The sequence below is a fragment of the Petaurus breviceps genome, unplaced genomic scaffold (assembly GCF_028583685.1).
Source record: "Petaurus breviceps papuanus isolate PSGF00001 unplaced genomic scaffold, PetGlider_PUasm1.0 176, whole genome shotgun sequence".
In the NCBI taxonomy this organism is placed as follows: domain Eukaryota; kingdom Metazoa; phylum Chordata; class Mammalia; order Diprotodontia; family Petauridae; genus Petaurus; species Petaurus breviceps.
The window spans coordinates 14,402,998-14,419,143 of NW_027185771.1; the positions used below are offsets into that span (position 1 = coordinate 14,402,998).

The following is a 16,146-nucleotide window of genomic DNA, read 5'->3' on the forward strand; positions in this document are numbered from 1 at the left end:
AGATAGATAGATAGATAGATAGATAGATAGATAGATAGATAGATAGATAGATAGATAGATAGATGGATGGATGGATGGATGGATGGATGGATGGATGGATGGAGAGATAATAGATGATAGAAAGATAGATAAGATAGAGATAATAGATAGATGGATGATAGATAGACATAAATAATGATGAATAGAGAGAAATAGGTAGAAAGATAGAAAGGCAAATATAGCTAGATATATACATACATATACAATGAATGGCTACATATATAACTAGATAGAAATAGATGAATAGATTAATAGGTATGTAGAGGTAGATGGATGAAGGCATATGAATGGATATGTAGATAGATGCATAGATGGATGAATGAAATATGTGTGTATGCATATATATGTACATATGCATACATATAAACATGCATGTATGTATACACATATACATATTTATTTTGTTCTTTTAATTTATACACACACATATTTATTAAAATCACTGGTACCTGTGTTATATAATAAGCTCCTTAAAGATAGGGGCTTTATCAAGTACAAAGTAAAATCAACATTATTTGTATAATAATTTTTTCCTTGAAAACATTACGGGGATCTTGCGAACATCAATGACACTAATATGTGCTAATTGTTTCAAAAGTGGAGTCGTATATAATACATAATCTTCCTCTTCCTGACAGGTTTTCCAGTCTCTGAGTACCAGCCTTGCCCGACCTGAGAGGTCAGCAGCTAATAAGGAAGGAGGTATGATACTTATCAAGTCTGCGTGTCAGCTGCCTTGGAGTTCCTTTATCTTTTTTCTCCATACCCAAAGCATTGCTCACCTCCCTGGAAGAGGCAACTGCAGGTAACCACTCTTGATACATGTATGGCAGAAGCCAAAGTCTTGGGGCTCATCAGTCCCGGGGAGAAGATCTGCCAGATGGGTTTTGGAGCAGTGGTAAAATTGTATTGAAGCTCTTCTGATGAGGCCTTGTTCCTCCTCCTGGCCCTCCTAGAGCTGGAGCGGCATACAAGGCGTCACCTCGTCTATTCTCCATGGTAGGAGGTGTTCTTATCTTAGAAGATGCCTGAATTAGATAAGGTCCAAAGAGAGTCTACAAAGGATGAAGTTGTTGTCTTTCTGAAGTGCTCCGAGAAAACCCTGAGAAAATCGGAGGCATCTCTTCAAATCACCACAAAATGTTTCTATCCCAGTCCACAGGCAGCCAGCCCAAAGAGAAGAAAAACATGATTAAGTCTTTGTTGTGAAAAAAAAAATAAGAAAACTATCAAGTATTGGAGTTTCCTGAATGCCTTCCACAAGTTTAGTACTAGGAAATATTAAGGAGATTCAAAAGAAATAGAAAACTTATTTCATTGGATTCAGAGTTGGAAAGGACCCAAGAGAAGATCCAGTCCAACCCCTCATCTTACAGGCAAGACAACCAAAGAAGTACAATGACTTGCCCAAGGTCTCACATACAGTAATTATGTGAGCCAAGATTTGAATTCAGATCACCTTGTCCTTGAAGAATTTGCTCTGTAGTTGGAGAAACAAAAGAAACACAGGAAGCCAATCAGGACCAATGCAAAATAAAATGAAGTTCGGTGTTCAATTGCATAGCATACACAATGAGTAGCTGGCCAGCATTTATATAACTCTTTTAAGGTTTGCAAAGAGTTTTAAATCTGTTATCTCATTTGTTCCCAACTTTGACTATTGTTTTGAAAAGATGATATTAATGAGGGATGGAGGAGTTGCCAGGGAAATCTTCAGGGTGCACAGGGGACTTGAGCTGAGCTTGAAAGGCTGGACAAGCAAGTTGATACAGGAAAACAAACCTTGAATTATGATCCATGGACCTGATTGAATTCCTGCCACTTAGTATCTTTGTGACCTTAGGTAAAATCATGCCACCACTCTAGGTTTCAGTTTCCTTGTTGGTAAAAATGAAAGGGTTGGACTAGATGGTCCCATCCTGCCATGACAGTCCATCCTATTTCTTGCCATCTCTAAATTTATGATGCCATGATTTGGAAAGGCTGAGAAAAAAAAGGCATGGTTATAGTAGAGGTGATGGTAGGAGAATAATTAGGCATTAAGAAAGGATGGAATAGGGGCGGCCAGGTAGCACAGTGAGTAAGAGCACTGGCTCCAGTGTTGGGATCACCTGGGGATTGATTGAATCGGGTTCAGACACTTAGCACCCACCCAGAAACACCTGGCCGTGTAACCTTGAGCAAGTTACTTAACCCCAATTGCTAAGGTGCAGCCAGGTGGCTCAGCGAGTAAGAGAACCAGCTCCAGTGTCGGGATGACCTGGGGATCAAATCCGGGCTCCGATACTTAGCACCACACCCAGAAATAACTGGCCATGTAACCTTGAGCAAATTACTTAACCCCAATTGCTTTAAAAAAAAAAAAAAGGATGGAATAGAAAACTGAAAGGAGATTAACAGAATATGGAATTCCATTTAAAATAACTGCAGACGATAGAAAATACTTGGGAGTCTACCTGTCAAGACAAACCCAGGAACTATATGAACAAAATTACAAAACACTCTTCATACAAATAAAGTCAGATCTAAACAATTGGAAAAATATTAATTGTTCATAGATAAGTTGAGCCAATATAATAAAAATGACAATTCTACCTAAATCAACTTACTTACAGATATGAACAGACAATTTTTAGAAAAAGAAATTGTATGAAGTCATATGAAAAAATGCTTGAAATCACTATTGATTAAAGAAAACGTAAATTAAAACAACTCTGAGGTACCACTTTGTACTTTTCAGATTGGTTAACATGACAGGAAAGGGGAACACTAATGTGACTTTGAGGGAGTTGTGAATTGGTCCAGCCATTCTGGAGAGCAATTTGAAACTATGCCCAAAGGGCTATAAAGCTGTGCATACCCAACAATACTACTACTAGGTATGGACCCCAAAGAGATCCAAGAATAAGGAAAAGGACTTCCGTGTACAAAAATATTTGTAGCAGCTCTTTTAGTGGTAGCAAAGAATTGGAAATTGAGGGGATGCCCATCCATTGGAGAATGGCTGAATAAACTGTGGTATATGATTGTGATGGAATACTATTGTACAATGAATGACAAGCAGGATGCTTTCAGAAAAAACTTGGGAAAACTGACATGAACTCATGCTGAGTGAAATGAGCAGAACCAGGAGAACATTGTACATAGCAACAGCAATAATGTATGATGATCAACTGTGAATGACAGCTATTCTTATCAATATAATGATCTAAGACAATTACAAAAGACTTATGATGAAAAATGCTAACCACCTCCAGAAAGTCTGAATGTATATTGAAGCATACTTTTAAAAAAATTTTTCTTTATTATTATTCTCGGTTTTTTTTGGTCTGTTTTCTTTTGCAAGATGACTAACATGGAAATGTTTTGCATGACTGCATGTGTATAATCTACTTCGTATTGCTTGCCTTCTCAAGGTGAGGGAGGGAAAGGAGGGAGAGAATCTGGAACTCAAATTTTTTTTAAATGAATGTTAAATATTTTGTTAACATATAATTGAGAAAAATAAATTAAAATTAATGTTAAAAAGAAGAAAATTTAAAAATAGAATATGGAAGCTGAAAAAAAAACCTTGGATATCATCTAGAGCAGCATTTTTATTTGACACTTGCTAGGTACAAGGATCATAAGCCCATGGACTCATAGATTAGGACCAGAAGGACCTTCATGATCACCTGGCCCAATCCCTTCCCCCAGATCCTGGACCCTGCCCCTAGGACTCATGGCTCTGATAGGGGGTCTTCCTTGCCATGAACCAGGCACCCATGCCTCTTCTCAACCATTTCCAAACTGTAATATCTGTTGGCTGACCATCTTTCTCACCACCACCCCTCCCCCACAGGATGCTGGACTCTGGATCTGGGACTCTAGACTCTGAAAAGTAGGCTGTTGTCTTATCTTGCCCAGACCCAGACCTTCAGTTCAGTTCTTGACCATTACCAGACAATATCGCTTCATGCTTTCTCGCCTACACCTCTCTAGCCCCCTTTTATGCATTATTATTTTTTAGTCATTTCAGTCCTATCTGACTTTTTGTGATCCCATTTGGAGTTTTCTTGGCAAAGATGCTGGAGTGATGGTGTTTTCCTCCAGTTCATTTTATAGATGAGGAAACCGAGGCAAATAGCATTAAGTAACTTGCCCAGGGTCACACAGCTAGTAAGTGTCTGAGACCAGATTTGAACTTAGGAAGAGGAGGAATCTTCCTGACTCCAGGCTCAGTGCTCTACCCACTGTGCCACTTAGCTACCTGTACTGTCTTTCCCTTTGGAATGTAAGCTGCCTGGGGGCTAAGGTAGCTCTGATTATTGCTACAGTTAGCCCTTCCATAGAGCCAGGTTTCAATATACCTGTGAGTCAGTATAAGAAATTAAATGGGAATTTAGGGGAGTTTTGCAGAAGCCACAGGTTATACTGTGGCAAGCAGACAACACAGAAAAAGTTTAAAAACTCAGAAACGTATAAGATGTATGTCTGGTATTATATAACATCAACACATTTTCATCTTTTAATACCATAAATATACACAATTTATTTTTAAAAGTTAAAATAAATTCTAAAAAGTTATATTGCAAAAGGCTAGAAATGTAGAGATATCTTCAGAAGTTATCTTCAATAACTCATAAATGCATATAATAACTCATAACTTCAATAACTCATAACTATTATGCATAATATTACCTTACAGTATGCATTTTGCTGTTCAATAAAATAAATGAATAGTCACATAATTTTCTTTCCTTAAAATTAAATTTATAGGCAAAAGAACTGCAGTTCTCCATTCTGGTCTGGGGATGCCAAGCATGTTTGTGGCAATCTCTAAAGTGACATCTCCCAGTGATCTTGTAGTGATCTTTGCATCTTGAGTTTCTTGTATTGTAGCACCAACACAATATTTACAGTGCCCATGATCACAGTAAAGACTGTGACTATAAGTATCGCATGATGCTCAATTGCAAAATATACCAGATTCTCCAGACAGAGGGTAAAACTGAAGCATTTATTTAGACACCAGAAAACTCAATCCCAAAACCAGTAAGCCAATTCCATCATAGTACCAAAGATATTCAGAAGCCATAATAACACTGAGAGCCACAGCATCCTTCAACCTTCCCACAAACCAATACAAGATCAATATTTACTCACAAACCTCTCTATCTCCTTGCCTGAGCATCCTCTCTCCCCCACCGTCTGGCTAGCTCTGAACCAGCTACCTGTGGGCTCTGCTTCCCTTCAGCAAACTCCTCCCACCCCAGGCCCCATGTGACTACATTCAGACTGTTAGAGGGCAGAGTTTATCTTCACAACAGGGAAGCTTCCTGTGGGCTCTGCTCTACCCTTCAGCAAATTCCCTCCATCACAGGCTCCATGTAATTATATTCAGCCTATTGGGGGCAGAGTTTACTTTCAAAGCAGGTGAAATCTTCAAATTCCCATTCTTATTATGCATATCTTGTGTCATTTAAATTGCAAAGGAAGGGCCAAAAAAATTTACATGACTTTTCCAGATGTCTGGGGCCCAGGCCCCTAACCTCAAAATTGTGGAATGAATAACTGTATTTAGCAATTAATATTTATCACTTAGCAGGGACACAAACACAAAAATATGAAACTTGAATTCAGCGAAGATATGGGTTTGAATCATGCCTCAGAAGCTATGTGACCAATAGCAAGTCACTTAACCTCTCTTAGATTCAGTTTCTTCACCTGTAAAATAGGAAAGAAGGAAGGAAACAAACATCTATTAAGTGTCTACTATGGGCCCCAAACTTCACAAATATGATCTCATTTTATCCTCACAGCTTCAGGAGATAGGTACTATTATCATCCCCGTTTTACATATAAGGAAAAGGAGGCACCCAGAACTTAATTGACTTGCTCAGAATCACACAACTAGTAAGTGTCTGGAGTCAAATTTGAACTCAGGTCTTCCAGACGCTAGGACCAGTGTTCCACCAAGGGGATCTGGTAAACAGTCAGCACTAAATAACTACTTTTAAAAATTCATCCATCTAGGCTAATACCTTCATCTCACAGATGAGTAACTGACTTGACTCATATGACTGTATCTATAACAAAGCCAGTAACTCCAACCCATTTCTTTCGGCTTCTAATTCAGTGTTCTTCTCCTTCTCTCGGGCAGCCGCCCCAAAGTCTCTTTCATTGCATGAACTGAGTAAACCTGCCCCACAGAATAATTTGTTTTTACAAACACAACCTATTCCCTGCTTTGGGTTTACACCCTCCTTTTCTGAACCACACCTCCAATGCCAGGGAGTGCTCAGGTCCCAACTCATCCACATTCTTTCTTCTTCACCCCTAAGGAATGAATCGCTGGCACTGTATCATTCAAATCCTATGCAAATGAACATGGCAGGAAACAGATATACAACAAAAACAAGTATTTGGCCTGAGGTCTTCAGAGTTAATAAACTCTCAAACTCACAGAATCCCCAAGCTGGCAGAGACCTCTAATGTTGTTTAGTCCAAACTATATTTATGGGGCAGCTAGGTGGTGCGGTGGACAGAGCACTGGGCTTGGGTTCAAATCCAGCCTCAAACCCTTACTGATGGTATGAGCTTGGGCAAGTCACTTAACCCCATTTTCCTCAGTTTCTTCATCTGTAAAATGAGCTGGAGAAGGAAATGTCAAACAGTTCCAGTATCTCTGCCAAGAAAACCCCAAATGGGATCATGAAGAGTCAGACACGACTGAACCGCCAACAATAATCTTCCCCTCTCCTTTCCTGTGCCTCCTTTTCTTTAGGCAAAACATCCCCTGTTCCTTCTTCATATTTCAGGATCCCATACTGGTGACAGTCCTCTGGAGGTGCTAAAGTCTGTCGGTATCCTTCCTGACATGTGGTCTCCTGAACTAAGCACAACATTCTGGGTGTGGTTTGAGAAGGACCAAGAACAGTATGATCATGCCGTTCATAACAAACTTCATGCCTTTAAGTAATGCCTTGGGGTTATCTGATTCAAGTCTGCCCAGTCCCTTCTGTCTACTCCTAATGTCACCACCCTAGAACAGAACCCTCATTAGAACTTCCTAAGTTATCATCAAAACCTCCTAATAGGCCTTCCCACCTCCAATCCCTCTCCTTTCCTATTCCCACCACTGACAGACTAATCTTCATTATTCACAAACCTAATCGTGTTACTTTTCTTGCTCCAAAATTTTTATTGGCTCTTTGTTGCTTACCAAGTAAATCTCAAAGTTCTTGGCATAGTATTCAAGACTCTCTATAATCAGATGTCCCCTTACCATGCCACTCTGGCCTTCTGACTCTACTCCACATGCAGTAAATTCCAAATAAATAGAGTTCTTTCCATGTCTGTAATCATGGCCCCCATGCCTGGAACCCCACTTGCCCATTTCTTCACTCCTTAAATTCTTATCTATTTTTTGAAGCTCAACCCACATGCTTCTCCCATACAAAACCTTACTTTATCCCTCCTATCAGGAGTGATCATACTTGGATTCAGGACCATACTTGGAAGATGATGTTTGTAACTCTCTGTAATGGAAATGCAAATTTAAAGATCTTCCCTGCCCCTAGGCTAAAGTGCACCTGGAGCCTGGGGTGGGAGGCTTGTTTTTCAGTAGATACTTCTTGATTGGCCAGTGGGTCCAGAAGGTTGTTACATTCTCTGAGCCAGGAGAAGGTTATATAAGCCCTGATGTGTAGCTTTGTTTTGGGGCTCACTTTGAGAAGTGTTCTGTGATTTGATCTGGATTCTGGGAAGCTGTTGTTGAGAGCCCTCGGCTTTGAAAAACCCAGATGTTGATTTGGTATGGATGTGATTGTTGGACAGTTTGGAAATCAGCCTACTTGATCTGTTTCTGTCTTGATAATTCTGTCTGTATACTCTGAAGTTCGAGGTGCTGACCTTTTTCCCCTGAACTAGGTAAACAATACATATCTGACTGATTAAAGTAAGCTTGTTAACCCATTTTGAGTTGCTTTCCTTTATCAAAGCAGATCCAAGAACCTGTATTGGCAGCCACCCTGGGGATGCTTGGGGTGCTTGCTGCTACACTCTCTAATGCATTTATTTAAACTGTGTATTATATTTACCTGTGGTTGTATCCTATCCCCTATTAGAATGTGAGGTCCTTGAGGGTAGGAACCAGGACTTACTTGAATTTTATATCTAATCCAGCATCTAGCATAATAAGCTGCACACAGTAGGTATTGAACAAATATTATTGTTAATTTGTTTCAGTCACGTCCAACTTTTTATCACCCCATTTGGGGTTTTCTTGGCAAAGATACTGGAGTGCTTTGCCATTTTCTCCCTCAAATCATCTTACAGATGAGGAAACTGAGGCAAAAGGGTTAAATGACTTGCCCAGGGTCACATAGCTAGTAAGTGTCTGAGGCCAAGTTTGAACTCAGGAAGATGAGTCTTCCTGACTCCAGGCCTAGCACTCTATTCACTGTGCCCCCTAGCTACCCAAATGGTGCTTAACAAAGATTTACTGAATAAATAAATGTAGCCTATGATCACAGCTTTTGGCTGCTAGATCTCATTGTTGACTCAAATTGAGTGTACGATCCACTAAAAGCCCTTTGTTTTTGTCATAAACTTATACTATCATAGCTGACTTTTCAAATCCAATTGTAAGTCTTTACATTTATCCCTACTAAATTTCAACCCTTTCCTATTTTTTTTGAGATGTCCCATGATGCATTCCTGTTTCATAGGTTATTGTCTTTAATAACAATTTCGGTTCTTTGGAGACTGTAGCACTCATTCCATGACTCAGCCATACAGTACCAGAAGAAAAATGGTATTGAAAACATTGGTCTTGTTTCAGGGAAAAGCTTAGGGTTATGAAAAGAACTTTTTGTAATTTCCCAAAGGCAGTCTGGTCGTGTTTCCCTTTCTGTTCAGTCCTAGACCTGGCTCATTGTTCATTTGTTGCATCCGAGATAAATATTCTGATGGACAAACTCTCTCAAAGGGCAACAGAGAGGTGGATGGTGGGCATGAATGGGTTGCAGTGTAATGCCTTACAAACAAAACATTACAAAGGAAAGGGGGGTAGAAAGGTTGTTATTTGAGAAAATGTACAAGCAAAAAATAATTATAATAATGATAATAGTTGTTCTCTTAATAGTGCTTTAAGGTTTAGAAAACACTTTACAAGTGTTATTTCCTTTGATTTTCAGATCAACCCTAGGAGGCCCTGGGGGTGGGGGATGGAGGAAGGGAATCAGCATTTATATGTACTGGTACTGAGCTCAGTGCTTTACAAATATTACTTCATCTGACCCTTAAAACAATCCTACAAAGGCAGGTATTATTATTGACCCATTTTTCAGGGTTGGGCTAAGTGGTAGAGTGCATAGAGCACTGGGTCCATGGTCAGGAAAATTGGAATTCAAATCCTGTTTCAGAAACTTACTGGCTTTAAGACTTTGGGAAAGTCAATTAACTTCTGTTTCCCTAAGTTTTCTCAAATGAAAAAAAAATGGGAATAATAATAGCATCTTCCTTCCAGGGTTGTTGTGAGGATCAAAAGAGATAATATCATAAAGCCTGGCACATAGTAAGAGTTATATAAATGCTAGTATTATTATTATTATTATTAGGAAACTGAGACTGAGACAAGGGGAAGTGACATGTCCAGGGTCAAACAGCTAGTAAGTGTCTAAAGAGGCATTGCATGAATTCAGGTCATCTTGACGTCAGTTCTAGCATTCTCTCTCTGCTGTGCCACCTTGTTGATGGACAGCCCATTGGTATCTTCACAATGATTCAAAAAAAAGTTGAGAAAGGTCTCCAGCATATTAGGTAGATTCCTTAGGGCATTGTTAATAAGTATAATAACAAAAATTATACAATTTCTTATATTAATGATTAATAATATGATAATAATGATAGAATAGAGACAAGAGTAGCTGAGTAGGGGATAGGCATGGATTGGGCAGGTCATTTCCCTTCTCTAATAAAAGGAGAGGGAGAGTTTTTATTAGATGGTCTCTAAGGAAGTTTCCAGTTGGACCTACATATCCTGCCATGGCTGGGCTAGTGACATTTGACCTATGACCATAGCAGAAAGCCAGGAACACCCTGTAATGGATCCTATTCAAGAAACAGGATGAAACTCAATTAAATGGTAGTTAGTCCAGGGAGAAAGGCTCCTTGATCTCCATCAGCATAAAGGATTACCAAAGACCTACAACCAGAATGATCTGTCACTTTTACCTTAGTCATTAAGGCAGGACAATTCATCTGTGGGCCAGGAAGGGAGCCACTGTCGCCCCTAATCTAAGGAGGGCACCAGCTCTCTCCCCCTCCCCTTCTGAAGTTGCTGTTGGCCTATTTCCCAAAGCAGAGCTGGTTCAGGCATCTGGACAGGCTCTTCTAACAAGGCCTTTCTATGTCATATTGGGCAGTCAATGGAAGAGAAAGTCAATGAAATATGAGATCAAGTTCTAATAATAAGTAATAATAATAATAAATGGGGGTTAGGTAGGTAGCTTAGTGGATAGAGCTGGACCTGCAGTTGAGAAGACCTGTGTCTGGCCTTAGACACTTACTAGCTGGGTGATCCTGAGCAAGTCACTTCACCCTGTTTGCCTCAGTTTCCTCATCTGTAAAATGAGCTGGAGAGACAAATGGCAAACAATTCTATGGAGTCACGGAGAATCAGACACAACTAAAATGACTGAACAGCAACAATTATAGTCAGAATTTATATAGAACTTTAATATTTGCAAAATACAATGCATATGTTATTTCATTTGATGCTCACAACAACCCTGGGAGATAGGTGCTGTTATTATCCCCATTTTACAGATGGGGAAACGGAAGCAAACAGAGGTTCAATGACTCTCCCAGGATCACATAACTAGTAAGTGGATTTGAACTCAGGTCTCTCCTGACTCCAGGTCTAGCACTCACCCAGCTCCTACAGCATTGAAGCTCTGGTTATTCCAGACACCTGGTGGCTTTCCCTGACTGTTTTCCCCCGTGCTGTGTGTGTTTGACCTCCTCCCCTCCCTAAACATCTCATTCAAGTGAATTCTCCTAAAGGCTGCTGCTGGAGTCCCCTGGTCTAGCCCTGCAATGATAAGTGACTCACTGAACGTCCCGCAGATAGTGGGAGAGTTGGGCTTTCACAGAGCTGGAGGAAGGGAATGACTGTGGCACCAGGCCAGTCACAGCTATATCCTTGCCACCACTTTCTGAGCCTTAGGCATGCCTGTGCCAATGGTCAGAGGGCACAGGTAGGCAGAGATTATGGGACCTTTATAGCTGCAAACCACAAATCACCAATAATGAAGACAAAGAACCATAGACTATTTGTAATGGACAAGATTATTATTAATTTTGATACTCAGTGCATTGGCACCCACACTGTGGCTAGTAAGGACAGATCCAAATACAATGGAAACATTGAATAAAATCAGGCATTTTCTGGTGCCTCCTTTCTTGTGTAATACTCCCACCTGGAAAATCATGCATTCTAAGAAATTAGAAATGAACTTTCAGGCCAGTCAGAGCACACAGGCTGCTTCGTGACAGACCATTAAATACAAGTTGACAGAGGCATGGTATCTAACCAACCTACTAGTAATGGAAGTGATGAATGATCTTTCACAATGCAAGGCCTTGGGGGCAAATAACAAAGCAGACTTGGTCCCTGGCTTTGTACATTTCACATTAAATTCCATTCATATCTCTCTCTCTACTGTAGAGAGTAGTCTTAAAAAATGTGTGTTTTTGTCTGAGTACGATGCCTTACATATTTAAAATGAGCGTGACTGTCTGGCATCTAACACATAGTAGGTTCTTACTACTTTCAGGATACATTCAAATATTTGTTGATCAGCTATTTCAGTAAGTCAGTTCTTTGAAGATTATATTTTTATTATTGTCTTTGAATTCTCCATTTATAGCATAGGGCCTGGCACATAGTAGGCCCCCAAATTGCCTGTTGAATAAATGAATGAAAAATACATCTCCCCTTGGCTTTCTTCCTTCTCTCCTACCTTTTCCCCATCACTTAATATTTGTATAGAGGTGAAATCTGGTTAAATGAATATCAGCCTACAATCTGTTATTGGTATTTGGATAGAAACCCAGCTTCATAATTAAAGTTACATATACTGATTTATACTTAAATGTAATTATAGTGATCGTACAAGTTGATTTTCTTTTTTTTTGACCCACCAGTCTTAATCAATGTCATGTCAAGCATATTGTGTCGATTAAACCTTTGAATGAAGCCAAGAAATTAAAGACCAATCTCAATCAAAGGTCATACCCAATCCTGCCTCCCAGCTATTTCCATGACACAGCTGTGTGGTGCAGGAGTCAGGAGTCAAGGAGATTTGAGTTCAGATACTTACTAACTGTGTGAACCTGGGCAAAGTCACTTCATCTGTTTGCTTCGTTTTCCTCAAAAGGAAAATGGTGATTCTAATAGCACCTACCTCCCATGAGGATCAAATTAAAGCACTTAGTACATAGTAGGTGCTTAATGCTGAAGGTGAATGTGATTCTGTGGAAACCTAAATATTTCAGCCTCCTAAAGATTAAAATCCTCCCACTGGATTTCTTTTCCAGGTGGTCACCATAACCAAAAAGACTGGATCACAAAATCTCAGAAGGAGCATCCCTGAGCTGGCATACTCTTTGAACAACTAGGCTTAATTCAGATGATCTCCATCCAACTCCTGCCTTCTGGCACTACCTGTTTTATCTTAAGTAAGTCATTTAGCCTTTCTCTTGGGTTAAATCTCTTAATGTATAAGAAGAAGACAAGCTCTAAAGTCCTTTCCAGTAGTGACTCCAAATCCACCCCTGTTTCTTCCCCAGCACAAGGTCTCAGCTGCTCCCTTTTCCCAGGTGCCTCTCTGCTGTGATTCTCAGCTCTCTGCCACAACCTTGGGAGTCCTTTCTGACCCTGCAGCATATACACAGTAGCTCTGCGCACAGGAGGACATGGCACCTCTGACTCATCTGCCTGAGGTGCTGGCTTTACAGGTGTTGAAATAGGGGCAATAACACATTCTGACAGCGTGATGCACACAGTTTAGCCTGCCACCAGGGCACCAGGATCACCCTGCAGTAGAAAATGAAAAGAATGGCAGCCAGGAAAGGAGTCCATTGGGAATGGTAAATGCAATGTTAAAATAAACCCACGTGGTTTATTTCTGTTAAAGGTGGCTGAACAAAGATTACAAAAAACCAAGTTGATTAAATGGCAGGGAGTGGCAGATTTTAATAGACCATAAAACCTACAGTATTAGGATATTTAATTAATTTACTCGAAGATTAGTTGTGGTGGAATTAGTTTCATAATTCCATGGATTTGTGAACCCTTTGCACCTACAAGGAATTTCTAAAATCATGTACCACGGATCAGGTGCTGCCTTATGAGTTCCTATTTTAACCTGAAACAAAACACCCTGGGAGCTGCCCTGATCCTCCTAAAAATTCTTACAAAATTCAAGACATTCTGTAAGCAGTTTTCCAACAGACATAACATAACCAACCCAAGTTTCTCTTCCTCGTACCAAGATGGTCCCTGAATCTCACTGCTGAATGACATTTACTTCATAGATGGGATATTTTAATAGGGAATCCAAATGGCACCGGCCATTTCTGGAAATGAAAAAGTCACCACTCCATCATTCTTACTCTTTCAATCTGACCAGGCAACATTGTTGTTGAGCTGTTTCAATCATGTCTGACTCTCCATGACCCCATTTGGGGTTTTCTTGGCAAAGATGCTGGAGTTTGTTCACCATTTCCTTCTCCAGTTCATCTTACTGACTAGGAATTGAGGCAATCAGGGTGAAGAGACTTGCCCAGGGTCACATAGCTAGTAAGTGTCTGAGGCTGGATTTGAACTCAGGCCCTCCTGACTCTGGGGCTGGTACTCTATTTGCTTTGCCCTCAGCTGTCCAGGTGATATGCTCTTTCCCAGATCCATCCTGTGCTTTCTCTGCTCTTCCCTCTCTGTACCTGGAGTACCCTTCTTCCATTTCTGCCTTTTGAAATGTGAACTATCCTTCAAGGCCCCACTCCAATGCCATCTCTTTCATCAAGTTTTCCATGATCCCCAGAACCCAAAGGAATGGCATTCCATTGCATTTTCACAGTGCTTTGTACCTCTCTTAAAATACTCTTTGCATGCTTTCTTCTAAGTGTCTTACATATATTATTTCATTTTATCCTCACAACAACCTTGGCATGTAGGAGCAATCGTTATCCCCATTATACAGTTAGGGAAATTGAGGCAAAGAGGTCCAGCGATTTGCTCAGTGTCCCTCAGTGTCTGAGTTGGGAATTAAATTCAGATCTTCCTGACTCCAGGTCTAGCACACTATTCATTGTACCATCTGGATTAACATTTGCCACCTGGGGTAACAATTTCAAGGTTAGTAGAGATCTAAGAGACCATTGAGTCCAGCCCGAAGCACACACACACACACACACACACACACACACACACACACACACACACACACACACCATAGTCAAACAAGTGATTCTTTAGCTTTTCTTTGAAGATTTCTGGTGAGGGAAAACTCACAAGAAGCAGAGGGGATTCTACTTTGGGATCCCTCTGACTCTTGGGAAATTCTTCCTCCTCTGAAGCCTCAATCTGCTCCCTTCTTCCTTCTCTGAAGCCTGAATCTACTCCCTTCTTCCTTCTCTGAAGCCTCAATCTGCTCACTTCTTCTTTCTCTGAAGCCTGAATCTGCTCCCCTTCACCTTCTGCTCACTGCTTCTGGGGCCATGCAGAACAAGCTTCATCTCTCTTCCCCTCCAGGGCCCTTCACATCTTTGGAGACAGCTCTCATGCTTCCCCCCAGCCTTCTCTTCCCCAGGCTACACATCACAGGTTCCTTCCACTTACCTTCACATGGCAGGAGTTTTTGCATGTGGGATTTTGCAATGATTTTGCACAATCATTCAAACGTGGAAGTCTGAGCAGACCTCTTCGCTCCTTAATCACATCTCACTTAGTCACTGCAAAGGAGTGTGGGAGGCAGGGCACCACAGGAGCCCAGACTTAATATTAAGTATTTGTCATCAAAGCTAGCTTATCTGTGAATGATCATACATTTATGTGCTGTATGTGCTGGGATGAAGACAGGTCAGATAACCCAGAACATCGGATAACCCTCCATTAATTGTAATTTGAATTGAAATGTATTTCTGTACTTCTATACTAAATATGAGTGTACATGAAATCCATGAAAGACAGTCACTCAATAATCATCTATTAAGCACCTACTATGTTCCAGACACTGTGCTACACACTCAGAATACAAAAAAAAAAAAAAAAAGCAAAAGACAGTCCCTGATCCCAAGAAGTTCACTATCTGTGGAGAAGAAGATACGCAAACAACTTATACCCTACGAAGCTATCTGCAGGAAAGAAGGAGGTTAATCTCAGAGGGAAGACAGAAGCAATACAGGGAGTTTGGGGAAAGGTTTCTTGTGGAAGATGGGATTTTAACTGGAACTCGAAGGAAACTGGGGAAGCCAAGATGGGAAGGGAGAGAATTCCAGGCATGGGGGGTAGCCAGTGGAAATGGCTAGAGTTGAGAGGCAGATTGTCTGGACGGAGGAATAGCAAGGAGCCCAATGTCACTGAATCAAAGAATGTTCAGTTGTGTTCAACTCTTCGTATGACCCCATTTGGGGTTTTCTTGGCAAAGATACTGAAGTGGTTTGCTATTTCCTTCTCCAGCTCATTTTACAAATGAGGAAACTGAGGCAAACAGGGTAAAGTGACTTACCCAGGGTCAAACAGCTAGTAAGCATCCGAGGCTAGATTTTAACTCAAATCTCCTTGACTCAACCCCCAGTGCTCTATCCACTGTGTCACCTAGCCGCCCCACTAGAAACTACTTTTATTCTTTCATTGCTATAAGACTTAGGACTTCAACAGTACTTTTCTTGTGTAGGGTACCAATGCACTTTAAAAGGAGTTAGTGGGCCAGCCTCTGATGCCAGAGATGTTATTGTTTGGCTGATTTAATACTCTCTCCCTCAACTAACAAGCATTGACTCTGGTCTCAAGGGGAGGATAAGTGGATGAGTTCTATCCCAGCACCCCTCCTTGTCCCA

At 40.6% G+C, this 16,146-nt stretch overlaps 1 long non-coding RNA gene across 5 annotated transcripts in view; it reads right to left on the reverse strand.

Annotated features, from left to right (window-relative positions):
• LOC138159376 (uncharacterized) overlaps window positions 1–15,618 on the reverse strand; it is a 32,063-nt gene extending 16,445 nt beyond the window's left edge. The window contains exon 1 of one of the 5 annotated variants that reach the window (XR_011167882.1): window positions 14,927–15,618. This is a non-coding gene — a long non-coding RNA (uncharacterized lncRNA). Of the gene's footprint in view, window positions 1–5,184; window positions 5,303–7,306; window positions 7,439–14,926 lie in introns of those variants that run through there. The other 4 variants (XR_011167884.1, XR_011167881.1, XR_011167880.1 and 1 more) reach the window with 4 other exon arrangements.
• Between the last annotated feature and the right edge of the window lie 528 nt (window positions 15,619–16,146).